The 16,742-nt window shown below is 38.3% G+C and overlaps 1 non-coding gene across 1 annotated transcript; it reads left to right on the forward strand.

The window, feature by feature from the left end:
- Window positions 1-15,174: 15,174 nt before the first annotated feature.
- On the forward strand, window positions 15,175-15,277 carry LOC122150096. Its single transcript, XR_006163480.1, has one exon. It is a non-coding gene; the product is annotated as a U6 spliceosomal RNA (small nuclear RNA).
- The last annotated feature ends 1,465 nt before the right edge of the window (window positions 15,278-16,742 follow it).

Genomic DNA, 16,742 nt, shown 5'->3' on the forward strand with positions numbered 1-16,742 from the left:
ATCAGAAAATAAATTTCCTGTGTTATTAAGCATAGATTACAGGCAACATCTTGTTGGTGGTCTCAGTTTATTGTTTGAGTAAGTTTAGAGGGGGAGGGAGTTGTCTGCTAGAGTAAAATTCTTTAAAAAAAATAATATAAAAAGGATTCTTTCATTTAAGTTAATAACACACTACACATATTTGTCAATCAAATTAGAATTACTGTCAGCCTATAATGCATTTTAGTTTAGCCAATATCAGTCAGTCCTGATTTATTTGCTTAATACAAATCTAATTGAGTTTCAGGCTGCTCTTCTTTCAGCTGTTAACCGACCAAGTACATCTTTAATTTCCAAGACCGATGGTGTGGTAGCAGTTGAGAGGAAGGGTGATTTGCATAAGGCCCCAGAAGGGTGCCAAAACTCTTCACGCTTTAAACAACAGCCTTTATTATTCTGTAAGTGGATGTGTTGAATTTTCATGCTTTTGTTTCCAGTTCAGCCCTGACAGAAAAGAATAAAGTAGATTTTGCCAGCACCCCTGCTGTGCCCTGGGGGAGAAATTCAATGTGCCTCATTTGTCTTAATTGGAGAACCGCCCTCAGCACCAGCTTTTTCTATGAATACATTAGCATAACAGACAGAAAATTCAAGCCCACTTTTGTAGAAGTAGTCTCCCCCCACACACTCACCCCTCCCATTTTGAAGACTAATAAAAACTGCAAGAGGAAGGAATGTGTGTTTCATCTCCTGGATTCCTTAGAGTTGCTCTTGTAAAATTCTCTGTACAGGAGAGATGCAACAAGCCTATTTTATCTCTCCACTGTTATTAGAGCTGGTGGTGAAAAATGTGATAAATATCACCTATGACAGAGAGCTGAAAGCTTCTCTTTATTCTTCATAATGTGCTAATCCTATATACTTGTTCTCTGACTGGTTAGGCTGCTTTTTCAGAGGGGAAAGTTGGTTTTACACAAGCATGTATAGTAGCTATGAATGAATCTAGGGGAAAAAAAAAGTAAGGATTCTTACTGAGGGAATTTATTAACACTAAAACAAACGCAGTTATCTCAGGCAGAGCAAGGTTTTAAGCCCTGTGCCAATTCATTGGAGAAATATTAAATTCATCTTCACTCTTTTTATATAACAAAAGAGCTCTAAGTCTGGATAAACAACCTGTGCCGTGTAAATCATTTCCCTAATCCAGGCTCTTCTAGTGTCAGATTGGGCTAATGGAATTTAAAGGTAGGTTTTTCAAAAGAAATATTTCGTTTACTTGTTCCCAAGACTGGTATTAATTCTCTCATCACATCTGTTAAACCTGCTTGCCATTGCCAGCATGTGAAAGAGATGGAAAACATGAGGAAAGATGTAATTTCTTAATAAAACGTGGTATACACATTCTCTTGGAAAGATGGCTGCTTTTCAAAAAAACAATGAATCCATATTTTGTCTTGATTTTTCTCCAGCAGGCCTAATTTACCACGTCAATCACACACAGCTCTCACTAGAAGCCTTCCAGGGATATTAAATAAGGTGGGCTTTTTTGTTGTTGTTGCTGTTAAAAGCTTATTTTCTTTTGAATTATTTGTATGCCCACTTAAAAATTAAATACCTTTTGGATGAGGTCCTTCTGGGTAAATGGCAGCAGAGATAATTTTGGAAAGATCATTTGGAGTTGCAGAAGTTTCTGTGAGCTAAAGAGAACCAATCAATTCTTACTTCTGTATGAATCCTTATTGTGTCTCCAATTTCGAATGCTTAGTACACTTCACCAGAAGCCTGAAGGGAGAGCAGGGGGACTGACACTTCTTCCCTTCCCCCTTCCTCCTCCCTTCCTTCACTTTCCACTTACACAGTCCTAATAAACATTCCGAGAGGCTGTGGTAAAGTTGTAAATTTGGAAGCTAGGAATAAAACTTTTGCTTTCTAATGTAAATTAACCTAAAAAATAACCATTTAACTTGATCTGTCCCGTGAGAGAATGTCAACTTTATGCCTAACTAGCAGTTTCATTTATATTATAAAAATGACAAGTAGTTTGCCAGGTTTATCAGATAATCCCTGCTGCATTCTAAACAAACATTTCAGCTACTGGGAGATGTCTAGAATCCTCCTTCCTCAGCTCACCTTGATGTCTTATCTGGGGTCTGAACTCCCACATAAAAACTCTCAGGCTAAGCTTGTCCTACTCATCAGTGAGAAGACAGATATTCTGAACATTCGAACCTCCCCATGCCAAACTTTTTTTTTTTAATAAATAAAATACTCACCTTCATTTAATCTTACATTTATTATAGTAACTATCAACTTCCAGTAAAACTAGAGGTTGAATGAAGGCTGTATTAAAGCTTTTCTTGGGAGATTGTTGCTGCTGTTCTTGAACGTATTTTATAGGTAATTATTGTTGTTTTAATGCTTGCTATTGTGAGAGTTAAACATGTTCACCATATCAAAATCTGAAAACTTTGAAAATCATAAAAAAGAATAAAAACCATTCATGTGTCTTTCTACTTTCCCAAGTTCCTTGGTATTTTGAGATGTACCAATAAGGTACCTTTCTGTGGCCAAGTAACCCTCCATCCCACCCTCACATACCACACCCGCAGTGTAAGGTTTGACCTACCTGCCATACCTTGAGAGCGGCCAGTATAATTCAACCTCTTTGGGAGGACTACCAAAACCCAAACCCATTGCCATCAAGTAAATGTCAACTCATAGCAACAGTATAGGGCATCAGAGAACTGCCCCATAGAATTTCCAAGGCTGAAATCTTTACAGAAGCAGACCGCCACATCTTTCTTCTGCAGAATTGCTGGTGGATGTGACCTGTCAACATTTTGTTTAGGAGAGCTTAACAATTGCACCACCAAGACTCCCTTTGGGAAGACAGATCTGTTGTTAATTTGAGCAAGTAAAAGAGGACTGCTTTGTGGTAATTCACTGTTTTTTGTGCTATCACTCTCTGAAAATCAATTTTCCCCACAAAAATTAAGCAAGATTATGCATACATTTTTGGCTGGAGATTGGGTACAGACACAGAAAGCAAGAGGTAGTGAGGAACTCTCCCCATATCCATAAAGTATAAATTTATCTTGAAGACATAGAATAAAAATTATCATGGTGGATATCTGCAATATTATTTGATACCTTATACAAGGTAACGGTCGGAAAGAAGATGGGGCAATCTACTTCTGTAGTGATACTGCCTCAGAAACCCAAGGAGGGGTCGCTATGAGTTGGGTCCAACTCGACAGCACATAACAACAACAACAACATAAGATAATGGGCTAAGTGTGTAACTTCAGAAGACAGGTCTTGATCCTCTCAGAACAAACTCTTGGATTTCTTTCACAAAGCAATGTTTTAAGAGTGGAATTTCATATCACATAAATATTTACATGGAAAAACTAGGATAACTGACTTTTGTTAAAATAAATTTTCAAAAATACATTAATTTTTTTTCACTGTGCCTTGGGTGCAAATGTACAAAGCAGATTCATTTTACTCTCAACAGTTCATGCACATTTGGTTTCATGACCCATTACAATCCCCAACTCTAAAAATCTCTCCCCCTACCTCCTCTCTGTGAAAACCACTTCGCTGTGCCCTTTTTATCTAAGCATTCCTATGTGTCCAGTTTTCCCTCTGTGAGAATGCTGCCCATCTGATGTCTCTAGTACATCTCCCTGGGGTAGGTGTTCTGTTTGTTGGTCTTTCTACTGTTTGACTGAAAGCTAATCCACAGAAGTGAGTCTAGTTCCAGGCTCAAAGTTCCAGGACCATAGTCTTGGGGTTCCCACCAATCTCTTTCTGACCAGTAATTGTGGTTGTTTTTGACTTTTTGAATTTTGTCCCACATTTTCCTTCCCATTCTAACCAGGATCTCCAATTTTGATCTGTTTCCAAGTGGTTGGCATTGATTGCCGGGCACCATCCAGTTCTTCTGGTCTCAGGGTGATGAAGGCTGAGGTTCTCATGGTCCATCATATCTTTGGACTAATTGTTTCCAGATGATTTTGATTTTCTTCACACTTCTTTGCTCCAGATGAGAGGAGACCAATAGGTTCATTTTAGATGGCCGCTCAAAAGCTTTTAAGACTCTAGTCACTACTCACCAAAATAGGATATAGAACAAGATTTTATGTACTATGTTGTGCCAGTTGAACATGATGTCTCCCAAGACTATGGTCCCAAGCCTGGAGGCCCGGTGATTCTCTCTCTCAAGGTGTTTGGTTGTCTCTGAGAAGCTACTCCAACCCTGTCCTCTGTTACTTCTATAATGTATATGGATAATTTTTAGCACAAGTACATATGTAAGATTATCTTTAGTCAAATCTATCCTTGATCTTGAGTATATTCCTGTTTGCCTTCCCCCCTCCCAATCTTCTCACCTGCCTATGCATTTACCCATAGCCTAGTGTTTGGTGCCAGTAGTAATGTAGTATCATGCATGTAATAGTATTTGCCTCTTTTGTCTATATCTTTTGTGCACATTTCTGTGTCCTCTTTCCCCATTGTCACCATGCTATTCACAGACTCTTTCCACATGGCCCCTCTCCTCACTTAAATAAACATGTGACACCCAACTAGTCTGAAATTTTCCTTCCCCATCCCTCTCATCCTTAGTAACCAAAAATGTGAATTTCCTTCCCTGAGTAAACCTTTCCTTGACTTTTTACAATAATTGATTCATACAATATTTGTCTTTCTGTGATTGACTTATTTCACTCAGCATAATGTGCTCCAAATTCACCCATGTTGTGAGGTAATTCATGTATTCTTCATTGTTCTTTAATGATATGTAGTATTCCATTGTGTGAATGTACCATAGTTTGGTTACTCATTCATCTGTTGATTGGCATTTAGGCTGTTTCCATCTCTTTGCTAAAGTGAATTGTGCTATGATGAACATGGATGTGCAAATGTCTATTTGTGTCCTGTCTCTCATCTCTTTAGGGTATATTCCTAGTAATGGAATTTCTGCATCAAATGGTATTTCTATTTTCAGTTTTTTAAGGAAACAGCATACCATTTTCCACAGTGGCTGTACCATTTTGCAGTCCCACCAGCAGTATATGAGAGGTCCAATCTCTCTGCAACCCTTGCCAGCAATTGTTATTTTCTGTCTTGTTGAACATTGCTATTATTGCTGGGGTAAGATGATATCTCAGTCTTGTTTTGATTTTCATCTCTCTAGTAGCTAGTGATTGTGAGCATTTCCTCCTGTGTTTGTTGGCCACCTATGTATCTTCTTTAGTAAAGTGCGTGTTCATGTCCTTTGCCCTTTTTTAATTAGATTGTTTGTCTTTTTGGTGTCGAGGTGTTGAAGTTTTCTATAAATTTTGGAGCTAAGACCCTTGTCAGCTATATCATAGCCAAATATTTTTCCCAGTCTGTAGGTTCTCTTTTTACCCTTTTGGAGAAGTCTTTCTATGCACACAAGTATTTAATGTTTAAAAGGTCACAGTCACCTAGTTTCTCTTCCACTGCTTGTGCATTTTGGGCTATGCTTGATAGTCTATTTATGCCATGAATTAGGGCCCCTAGATTTGCTCCTATTTTATCTTTGATGAACTTCATAGTTGAGGTTTTATGTTTAAATATTTGATCCAATTTGAGTTCATTTTTTGTGTATGGTGTGAGGTATGGGTTTCCTTTCATTTTTCTGCAAGTGGATATCCAATTTTGCCAGCACCATTTGTTAAAGAGGCTATCTCTTCCCCCATTTAATGGGTTTTGGTCCTTTCTCAAAGATCAGCTGTCCATAGACAGATGAGTCCATTTCTAGGTTTTCGATTCTGTTCCATCAGTCTATCTATCATAGACACCAAAAAGACAAACAACCTAATTAAAAAATGGGTGAAGGACATGCACACACACTTTACTAAAGAAGATACATAGGCGGCCAACAAACACAGGAGGAAGTGCTCATGATCACTAGCTGTTAGAGAGATGAAAATCAAAACAATGAGATATCATCTTACCCCAGCAATAATAGCAATGTTCAACAAGACAGAAAATAACAAATACTGGTACCAATACTACGCTGTTTTGACTACGGTGGCTGTATAGTTAAGATCCGGAAGTGTGAGTCCTTGTACTTTGTTCTTCTTCAGTAGTGCTTTGCTTATCTGAGGTCTCTTTCCCTTCCATATGAAATTCACTAATTCATTGGTTTTTCTATGTCCTTAAAGAAAGTTGATGGAATCTGGATCGGGAATGCATTGAATGTGTAGGCATCTTTGGGTAGTATTGACATTTTCACAATATTTAGTCTTCTTCTCCATGAACAAGGCATGTTCTTCCATTTATGGAGATCTCTTGTAGTTTCTTGTAGTAATGAAAAACATTACTTTTTGTTCAAACTCATTGACATTATTTAGAAATTCATGGATTGAGCAGCATCTGGTTTGAAAGTCAGACTGGAGGTCTGAAGAGAAGTATAAAGCCAAAGGGATTTATAGACAACAGATACACAGAAACTGGGAAAATACACTGGGCAAAAATAATTGGTTAGTTCTAAGTTACTTTTCTCATATGGCATGTTAGAAATTTTTGTAGCCAGGTCATATATTATACCTGAGGAGGCATGTGTGATTGGTTGACTTAGGTTTCTGTTTCTGGGAAGGTAGGATAAAAAACTCCAAACTCACTGCCATCAACTCAACCATCACTGGGTTTCTGACGTAGTAAATCTTTAATGGAAGTACATTGCCCCATATTCCTTCCACAGAGAAGTTGGTGGGTTTGAACTGCCAACCTTCTGGTTAGCAGTCAAATGCCTTAGGCACCATGCCACTGGGCTCTGGTGGAAGGTAGGATATTTATAGGTAGTAGTTAGGTTTCGGGAGCTCTGGTAGCATAGTGGCTAAGGCACTTGACTGCTCACCAGATGGCTGGCGGTTCAAACCCATCAGCCACTCCTCGGAAGGAAGGTTGGGCAGTCCTACTTCCGTAGTGATACTGCCTCGGAAACCCAAGGAGGGGTCGCTATGAGTCAGGGCTGACTCAACGGCACATAACAACAACAACAACAAGTTAGGTTTCAGGAGCGTAGTGCCTAAGGCATATGACTGCTAACCAGAAGGCTAGCGGTTCAAACTCACCAGCCACTCCTCGGAAGGAAGGTTGGGCAATCTACTTCCGTAGTGATACCGCCTCAGAAACCCAAAGAGGGGTCACCATGAGTCGGATACAACTCAACAGCAGTGGGTAGAGTCAGGTATCAGTTTGCTGATATGAGGTTTAGTATAAGCATGATTTAAGTGTGATTCTATCTAGAACTTCTAATAGTCAGGTTAATGCTTTGGGAAGCACTTTTTCTATTATACAAATTTACTTAATTTATTCAACTTTTCTTACATTGTCAAAACACAAAAGCCAAACAATACCAAATTTGGGAAAACAAATAGACAAGAAAATCAGGGCTAGTAGGAAGAGTTTAAGGTAAAATTCTCCTGTAGACAGCTGATATAACAATGACCTAAAATTCCACGAGGTGACCATTTCCATTAAAGTTATAAAAAATAAGATATATAAGTGATAATTGTGCATTAACAATAAGATATAACACTTCCTGACATAATGAGGTTATGTTGTTTTGTGGCCTGAAATATCTCATGTTAGGGAATTTGTAACAAATTAGCCAAATGGGAGTTTACTGCTTATTTAGGGAAGACCCTGACTATGGTACTTTCTTGTCTAAACTTCATTGGAAGTTAGTAATATCTCTTGGTATCTGATTTTAAAGACTTAGCCAACATAAACTGGGAGAATCACTATAAATTACCTCTGGTTTATCAGTCAACTGTCTTCAGTGATATATCTATTATCAGAAAACAGAAGGAATGTCAGATAATGAATGGTGGTTGTTAATTAACCATTTTCTTTAGGTTTTAACTTACACTGATTTTGAAAAGCAAGACAACTATGTGAGGTGTGCAATTTTACACAGCTTTTTCTCCATGGTAAACCAACTAATTCCCTCTGACAATGTGGGGTAGATAAGGTAGGATAAAAAACTCCAAAGTCTCTGCCATCAAGTCAAGCAGGTGCATCAAGGCATGGATCTAGTGTATGGACATACTGAAGATGGACTGAAACTCCACTAAGCTCTTATTTGATCAGATGAAAGAAAGCAAAGAATGCAGGGACTCAGGCTGTCACTTCTACCAGCAGCTCTCTAGGACATTCTGAAAAACAGAAAGAAAGGTAGAAGAACAAGAGATCATATATGCATATCCACCTGATTTCGCAGGTAAAAAGAGAAAAAACATTTGTCAAAAGTAAAGTAACAAGCAGTAGTTTAGGTGGTACTAGTTGTCATTGTTGTTATTAGGTATCATCGAGTTGGTTCCAATATATAGTGACTTTATGGACAATAGAACAAAATACTGCTGGGCCCTGAGTCATCATCACAATCCTTGCTATGCTTGAGCCCATCATTGTAGCCACAGTGTCAATCTATCGCATTGGGGGGTCTTCCCCTTTTTTTCTGACCCTCCATTTCACCAAGTACGTTACCTTTGTCCAGCAACTGGGCCCTTCTGACAACATGATCAAAGCAGGTGGGGTGAAGTCTGGACATTCTCGCTTCTAAGGAGGATTCTGGCTGCTTTCTTCCAGATTTGTTCATTGTTCTGGAAGTCCATGCCATTTTCAGTGTTATTCCCAACACAACAATTCAAAGGCATCCATGTGGTTTTCCTTCTTCATTGTCCATCTTTTACATGCATATGAGGCTACTGGAAATACTACGGCGTGGGTTTGGTTCATCATAGTCTTCAAAGTGACATCTTTCTCTTCAACATTTCAAAGAGGTCTTTTGCAGTAGATTTGCCCAGTGCAGTACCACATCACTTTCTTGACTGCTGCTTCAAGGGTGTTCATTGTAGATACAAGTAAAATGAACTCTCTGACAACTTCAGTATTTTCTCCATTTTATCATGATGTTGCTTATTGGTCCACTTCTGAGGATTTTTGTTTTATGTTGAGGTATAACCCATAACTGTAGTCTTTGATCTTCATAGTGTTTCAAGTCATCCTCACTTTAAGCAAGCCAGGTTGTGTCATCTGCATATTGGGGGATGTTAATGAGTCTTCCATCAATCCTGTGTTCTTCATATATTCCAGCTTCTCAGATCATTTGCTCAGCATACAGATTGAATAAGTATGGTGAAAGGATACAACTCTGAAGAACACCATTCCTGATTTTTAAACTATGCAATTCTATTTAAATGATTGTCCCTTGGTGAGTGTAAGGAGGTCTGGTGGCATAGTGCCTAAGGTATTTGACTGCTAACCAGAAGGTTGGCAGTTTAAATCCACCAGCCACTCCATAGAAGGAAGACTGGGCAATCTACTTCCGTAAAGATTTACCACCTCTGAAACCCAAAGGGAAATCCACCAGCCACTCCATAGAAGGAAGACTGGGCAATCTACTTCCGTAAAGATTTACCAACTCTGAAACCCAAAGGGGATCGCTATGTGTCAGAATAAACTCAATGGCAGTGAGTTTGTTTCTTTGGTTTTGGTCTATGTACAGGTTCCTCATGAGCACAATTAAGTGTTCTGGATTTCCTATTGTTTGCAATTTTATCCATAATTTGTTATGATCCACATAGTTGAATGCATTTGAATAGTCAATAAAACACAGATTTCTGGTATTCTTTGCTTTCAGCCAAGATCCATCTGGCATCAGCAATTGTATCTGTTGGTCTACATCCTCTTCTAAATCTATTTTACATTTCTGGAAGTTCTCTGTCAATAAACTGCTACAACCATTTTGAATCCAAAATGTAACTTGTGTGTGATTTTAATGATATTGTTCTAATTTTCCATATTCCCTTGGATCACTTTTCTTTGGAATAGTGACATTTACTGGTCTCTTCCAGTTGGTTGGCCAGGTAACTGTCTTCCAAATTTTCTGGCGTAAATGTGTAAATGCCTCCAGAGTTGTTGAAACATCTCCACTGGGTATTCTGTCAATTACTGGAGCTTGGCTTTTCACCAATTCCTCAGTGCAGCTTACACTTCTTCTTTCAGTACCATTGGTTCTTGATCATATGTTACTTCCTGAAATGGTTGAACATCAACCAATTCTTTTTGATACAGTACTCTGTGTGTTCCTTCCGTCTTCTTTTGATGCTTCTGCCATTGCTTAATATTTTGCCCACAGAATCCTTCAATATTATAATTGGAGACTTAAATTTTTTCTTCAATTACTTCAGCTTGAGAAATCCAGAGTGTGTTCTTCACTTTGCACAATTCATTATTAATACTTTACTTTATCTTCTCAAGCTGCCCTTCGAAACCTACTCAGCTCTTTTATTTCATCATTTCTTTCATTCCCCTTGCCTCTCCATTCAAGAGCAAGTTTCAAAGTGAGTCTCTTCTGACATGTACTTTGGTCTTTTCTTCCTTTCCTGTCATTTTAATGACCTTTGGTTTTCCTTGTGTATGATGTTCTTGACATCATTCTACAACTCATCTTGTATTTAGTCACTGGTGTTCATTGCATCAAATCTGTTTTTCAGATGGTCTCTAAATTCAAGTGGGATATAATCAAGGTCATATTTTGGCAGTTGTGGACTTGTTTTAATTTTCTTCAGCTTCAACTTCAACTTGCATATGACCAATTGACTGTCTGTTCCATAGTTAGCTCCTGGCCATGTTCTGACTGAAGACACTGAGCTTTTCCATTGCCTCTTTCCCCAGATGTAGTCAGTTCGATTTCTGTGTATTTCTTCTGGCAACATCCATGTGCATAGTCACCATTTATGTTGTTGAGAAAAAGTATTTGCAATGAACAAGTCATCGGTCTTGCAAAATTCTATCATGTGATCTCCAGAGTCATTTCTATTACCAAGGCCATATTTTCTAACTACTGGTAATTCTTTGTTTCTAAATTTAGTGTTCTAATCATCACCAGTAATAATCAATATATCTTGACTGCATGTTTGGTCAATTTCTGACTGAAGAAGTTGGTAAAAATGCTCAATTTTTTTCATCTTTGGTATATAAATTTGAATAGTAGTGGTATTAATTGGTCTTCTTTATAGGCATATGGATATTATCCTATCATTGACAGTATTGTACTTCAGGACAGATCTTGAAACATTCTCCGTGACGATGGATGTCATGCCATTTCTCTTCAATTTGTCATCCCTACATAGTAGACCATATGATTATGTGTTTCAAAATAGCTAATACCTGTCCATTTCAGCTCACTAATGCCTAGGATATCAATCTCCATGTGTTCCATTTCTTTTTTGACAACTTCTAATTTTTCTAGATTCATTCTTCATACATTCCATGTTCTGATTATTAATGCATGTTTTCTGCTGTTTCTTCTCATTTTGAGTCGTACTACATCAACAAATGGAGGTCCCGAAAGTTTTACTCCATCCATGTCATTAAATAGGCCTACTCTACTTTGAGAAGGCAACTCTTCTCCAGTTGTGTTTTGAGGGCCTTCCATCCTGAAGGGCTTAGCTTCCAGCACTATATCAGACAATGTTTCAGAGCCATTCATAAAGTTTTCCAATAATACATCTGACAGTGTTTTGCTGCTATTCATAAGGTATTCACTGGCCAACTCTTTGAGAAGTGGATGGCTCCTTCCTTCTTCTGAGTCTGGAAGCTCTGCTGAAACCTGTTCATCATGAGTGACCCTGCTGGTATTTAAAATATCAGTGGCATGCACTCTTCAGCCTAACAGCAACACCGCAGTGTGACAAACTGACAGAGGAGTGGCTCTCCCCTATGCTAAATGAGTATCAATATCCTTGATTTGTTCTTCTTCATAGTGGGCTATAATTTGTGGACAGCATACCAATTAGGTTGAGTTGCAAGCAATATAATTCTGACTTAAACAAAAAGGAAATCAGTTAACTTACAAAGGATATGCCATAGATCTCAAGACAAGTTTCTGATCTTTGAAAGAATAGGATCAAGAATAGCTCAGTCTCAGAGACTTAGGGATCATGACCTAATGACCACTTTCTTTAGGAATGGGATAAATTATAACTTTAGTATCCAAACTACCACTTTGTGTGGTTGTTATTAGGTGCTGTGGAGTTGGCTCCAATACATGGTTGTACTACGTACAACAGAATGAAACACTGCCTGGTTCTGGGCCATCCTCACAGTCTCTGCTGTGCTTGAGTCCATCATTACTGCCACTAAATCAATTCATCTCTATGAGGTTCTTCTCCTTTTTCTCTGACCTTTTACTTTACCAAGCATGATATTCTTCTCCAGTGAATTATCCCTTCTAACAACATGATCAAAGTAAGTGAGACAAAGTCTGGCCATTCTCGCTTCCAAGGAGCATTCTGGCTGCACTTCTTCTGGAACGGATTATTAGTTCATTCTTCTGGTATTTTCGGTATTCTTCACCAACACCACAATTCAAAAACAATAACTCTTCTTTGGTCTTCCTTATTCATTGTCCAGTTTTTCCATGCATATCAGGCAAATTGAAAAACCATGGCTTAGATTAAGCTCACCTTAGTCTTCAAAGTGACATCTTTCTTTCCTAACACTTTAAAGAGGTCTTTTGCAGCAGATTTACTCAGTGTAATATCACATCTGATTCCTTGGCTGCTGCTTCCTTGGGTATTGATTGTGAATTCATGTAAAATGAAATCCTTGACAACTTCAATTTTTCCTTCATTTATTGTGATGTGCCTTCTTGGTCCAGTTGTGAGGATTTTTGTTTTCTTTATGTTGAGATATAATTCATACTGAAGACTGTAGTCTTTGATCATCATCAGTAAGTGCTTCATCTTCTCTTTCAGCAAGCAAGGTTGTGTTATCTGCATATCACAAGTTGTTAATGAATCTTCCTCCAATCCTCATGCCACATCCTTCTTCATATAGTCCAGCTTCATGGAGCATTTGCTCAGTGTACAGATTCAGTAAGTGTAGTGAAATGATACAAATCTGACACACTCCTTGGCTGATTTTAAATCATGCAGCATTCCCTTGTTTTTGAACAACTGTCCCTTGGTCTATGTATAAATTTCTCATAAACACAATTAAGTGTTCTGGAATTCCCATTCTTTGCAATGTTATCCATAATTTGTTATAATCCACACAGTTCTATGCCTTTGCATAGTCAATAAAACCTAGGTAGACATCTTTCTGGTATTCTTTGCTTTCAACCAAGATCCATCTGACATCAGCAATGATTACCCTAGTTTCACATCCTTTTCTGAATCAGGTTTGCATTTCTAGAAGTTCCCTGTCAATATACTGCTACAACAACTGTTTTTTAATTATCTTCACCAAAATTTAAATTGTGTGTGATATGAAGGATATTGTTCAATGATTTCCACATTCTGTTGGATCACCTTTGTTTAGGATGGGCACAAATATTGATTTTTCTAGTTAGTTGGCTAGGTAGCTGTCTTCCAATTTTTGTCATAAATTAGTAATCACCTCCAGTGTTGCATCTGTTTGTTAAAATATCTCAACTGGTATTCTGTCAGTTCCTGGAGGTTTGTTTTTCACCAATGCCTCCCGTGCAGGTTGGACTTCTTCCTTCAATACCATTGGTTCTTGAATATATGGTACCTCCTGAAATGGTTGAGTGTCAACCAATTACTTTTGGTACAATGGCTCTGTGTATTCCTTATGTCTTCTTTTGCTGCTTCCTGCATCATTTAATGATTTGCCCATAGAATGCTTCAGTATTGCAATTTGAGGCTTGAATTTTTCCTTCAGTTCTTCTAGTTTGAGAAATATTTTGTTCTTCCCTTTTAGTTTCTAGCTCCAATTCTTTGCACATTTCATTGTAATACTTTACTTGTCTTCCTGAGCTGTCCTTTGAAATCTTCTGTTCAGCTCTTGAACACGGAGCTCTGGTGGTATAGTGCTGAAGACATTTGACTCCTAACCAAAAGGTTGGTGGTTAAAAACCACCAACCATTCACAGAAGGATGCTGGGCAATCTACTTCTGTGAAGATTCACTGCCTTGGAAAGCCAATGGGAGTCACTATAAGTCGGATGACACTCAATGACAGTGGGTTTAGTTCTTTTGGTTTTGGTTCAGCTCTTGTATTTCAACATTTCTTCCTTTCACTTTAGCTACTCTCCATTTAAGAGCAAATTTCAATGTCTCTTCTGACATCCATTTTGGTCTTTTCTTCTTTTCTGTCTTTTTAATGAGTTGTTTTTCATGTATGATATTTTTGATGTCATTCCATAACTTGTCTGGTCTTTGGTCATTGATCAGGTCTGGTCTTTAGTCATTGACAGATAAGTGGTGGCAAACTCCCACTGTTGTTGTTGTTGTTATTTGCCGTCTAGTCGGCCCCGACTCATAGCGACCCCTCCTTGGGTTTCCGAGGCAGTATCACTACGAAAGTAGGATTGCCCAACCTTCCTTCCGAGGAGTGGCTGGTGGGTTTGAACCGCCAGCCTTCTGGTTAGCAGTCAAGTGCCTTAGCCACTACACTACCAGAGCTCCCAAAGAGAGAGTCAAATTGGCCAAACTTTGGTCAGTTGCCCATTTGATTAATAAGACTGCATAAGATGGGTATGTATGTGTGTGTGTGTGTGTGTGTGTGTGATACTTTCAAGGAAAGTGTGGGATACTGCCTGAAGAACAGGAATGAGCAGTGGACAACAGATGTCCACTAGGAGCAACTGCCTGAAATATACTGGTGTTGAATATTGATTATGGAAAGATAAGAGCATTAATATTTCACTGACAATAGCAGAATTTCATCCTGCCCATCAAGGACCTCCAGAGACATACTCAACCTCTGAATACATATTAATAAAACTCAGAAATAAGGATACTGTGTAATGGCAGTGAATACCTGCGTAGCTGACTGCAGTATTTCCACTTGGAGGATTTGTATGCCCTTTTCCTTGTTTTGTACTGCTGCCACAACTACTTTATCACCTTCTGATGTGTAGTATGATCTTCATTTATTCTTCATCTGCCCGCAGATCTATTTGCCAGCATGAGTATCTCCACAATGCCAGACCTACAATGGTGACTGAGTTTTAGTGTCTAGTGGAACAGCAATCTTGACCAATGTGAAAATGACACTCCAACCTAATTCTTTTCTAACCTTGATGCCCAGGCTCTATAATGTCAGCTATGGTTTTGAGATCCCATGGTTTTCAACAAGAACTAATTCTTGTGACACACTCAAGAAAAGTGTAGGTACTGATGTGCTTGCTTTGGCAGCACATACTCAAATTGGAATGATTCAGAGAAGATTAACCTGGCCCCTGCACAAGGATGACACACAAATTAGTGAAGCATTACATATTTAAAAAAAAAAAAAAAAAAAGTGTAGGTATCAACTCAGCAGCATTTCTCCTGTGTTTGGATATTTTGAGAGCCAGTCTGCTTTTGAAATGTCTCCCTAAAAGACCAAATCTGGAAAATCAAAGAGCTCTGGGCAATACTTCAAAAGTCAGCAGCTGCTCTACACTCCCAGTCAATCCCAATTTGCCACTTGGCTGCTTACTTATAAGCTGCTTATATGAGTGTTTGATAGCACCATAGTATATTCCCTCATTTGCCCATTGGCTTGTCAAGCTTTGGACAATTATTTGGTATGCCAGAAGTTTACCTTCCCTGCGAAACAGCTTGTTATAGAGGAAAGAATATTGGATTGGAAGTTAAGGGCCCATTTTCATGTCTGAATCTGCCTCTAATTACATACGTGGTGTTAGGCAATCACTCATGCCTCTAGGCATACATTTTCTTGTGTTTCATTGTTATTATCAACATTTTATTGTGGGAAATTTCAAACATATACAAAAGTAGAAAGAATAATATAGTAAATCCTACAAAGCTGTCATTTACTTTCAACAATTATCAACTCATTGTCAATTTTGATTCATTATACCCTATTCTGGTAGCATAGTGCCTAAGGCACTTGACTGCTAACCAGAAGGCTGGCGGTTCAAACCCACCAGCCACTCCTTGGAAGGAAGATGGGGCAATCTACTTCCATAGTGATACTGCCTCGGAAACCCAAGGAGGGGTCACTATGAGTCGGGTCCGACTCAATGGCACATAACAACAACAACAACATACCCTATTCATATATTGGGTTATTGTAAAACAAATCACAGGCTCATATCTTTATATCCACAAACATTTCAGTGTGATCTCTAAAAGATTAAGACTATTTTGATTCCTTCTTAGAAGTGAGGATGCCAGATGAACTTCAGAAACAGGTTGTACCAATACCTGGAAAAGAACATCATGCTTGGTAAAGTAGAGGGTTAGTGAAATAGAGGAAGCCCCTCAACAAGATGGATTAACACATTGGCTGTAACAATGGGCTCATACACATCTACTATTGTGAGGATGGCACAGACCAGGTAACATTTCGTTCTGTTATACCTAAGCTATAATAGTTGAGTCTGTGCCAACTCAATGGCACCCAAAAACACAATTTTGATTAAAAAAAGTCATAGTAGCATTAAATACTAAAAAGCTTCACAATATATCTATTACTATTTTCAAATATCAGAACAACATTCAACTTTGTGTAAGATCCGAATAAGGCTCATAAAGTTCAATTGTTAAGTGACTCTTAAGTCCATCTCTTTCTTTTTTTTTTTTTTAAGAATTTTAGCAAATATTTCTATTTAATTAATGCAAGTAAATATTAGTATTGTAACCTGCAATCAAACTGGCCCCTGACTCATGGTAACGTCATACACAAAGGAACAAAACACTATCTGATACTATGCCACCCACCCACATATCATGTTTGGATAA

This window comes from Orycteropus afer, unplaced genomic scaffold (assembly GCF_000298275.1).
Source record: "Orycteropus afer afer isolate SDZICR_OR568_19922 unplaced genomic scaffold, OryAfe1.0 scaffold00086, whole genome shotgun sequence".
Taxonomy (NCBI): Eukaryota; Metazoa; Chordata; class Mammalia; order Tubulidentata; family Orycteropodidae; genus Orycteropus; species Orycteropus afer.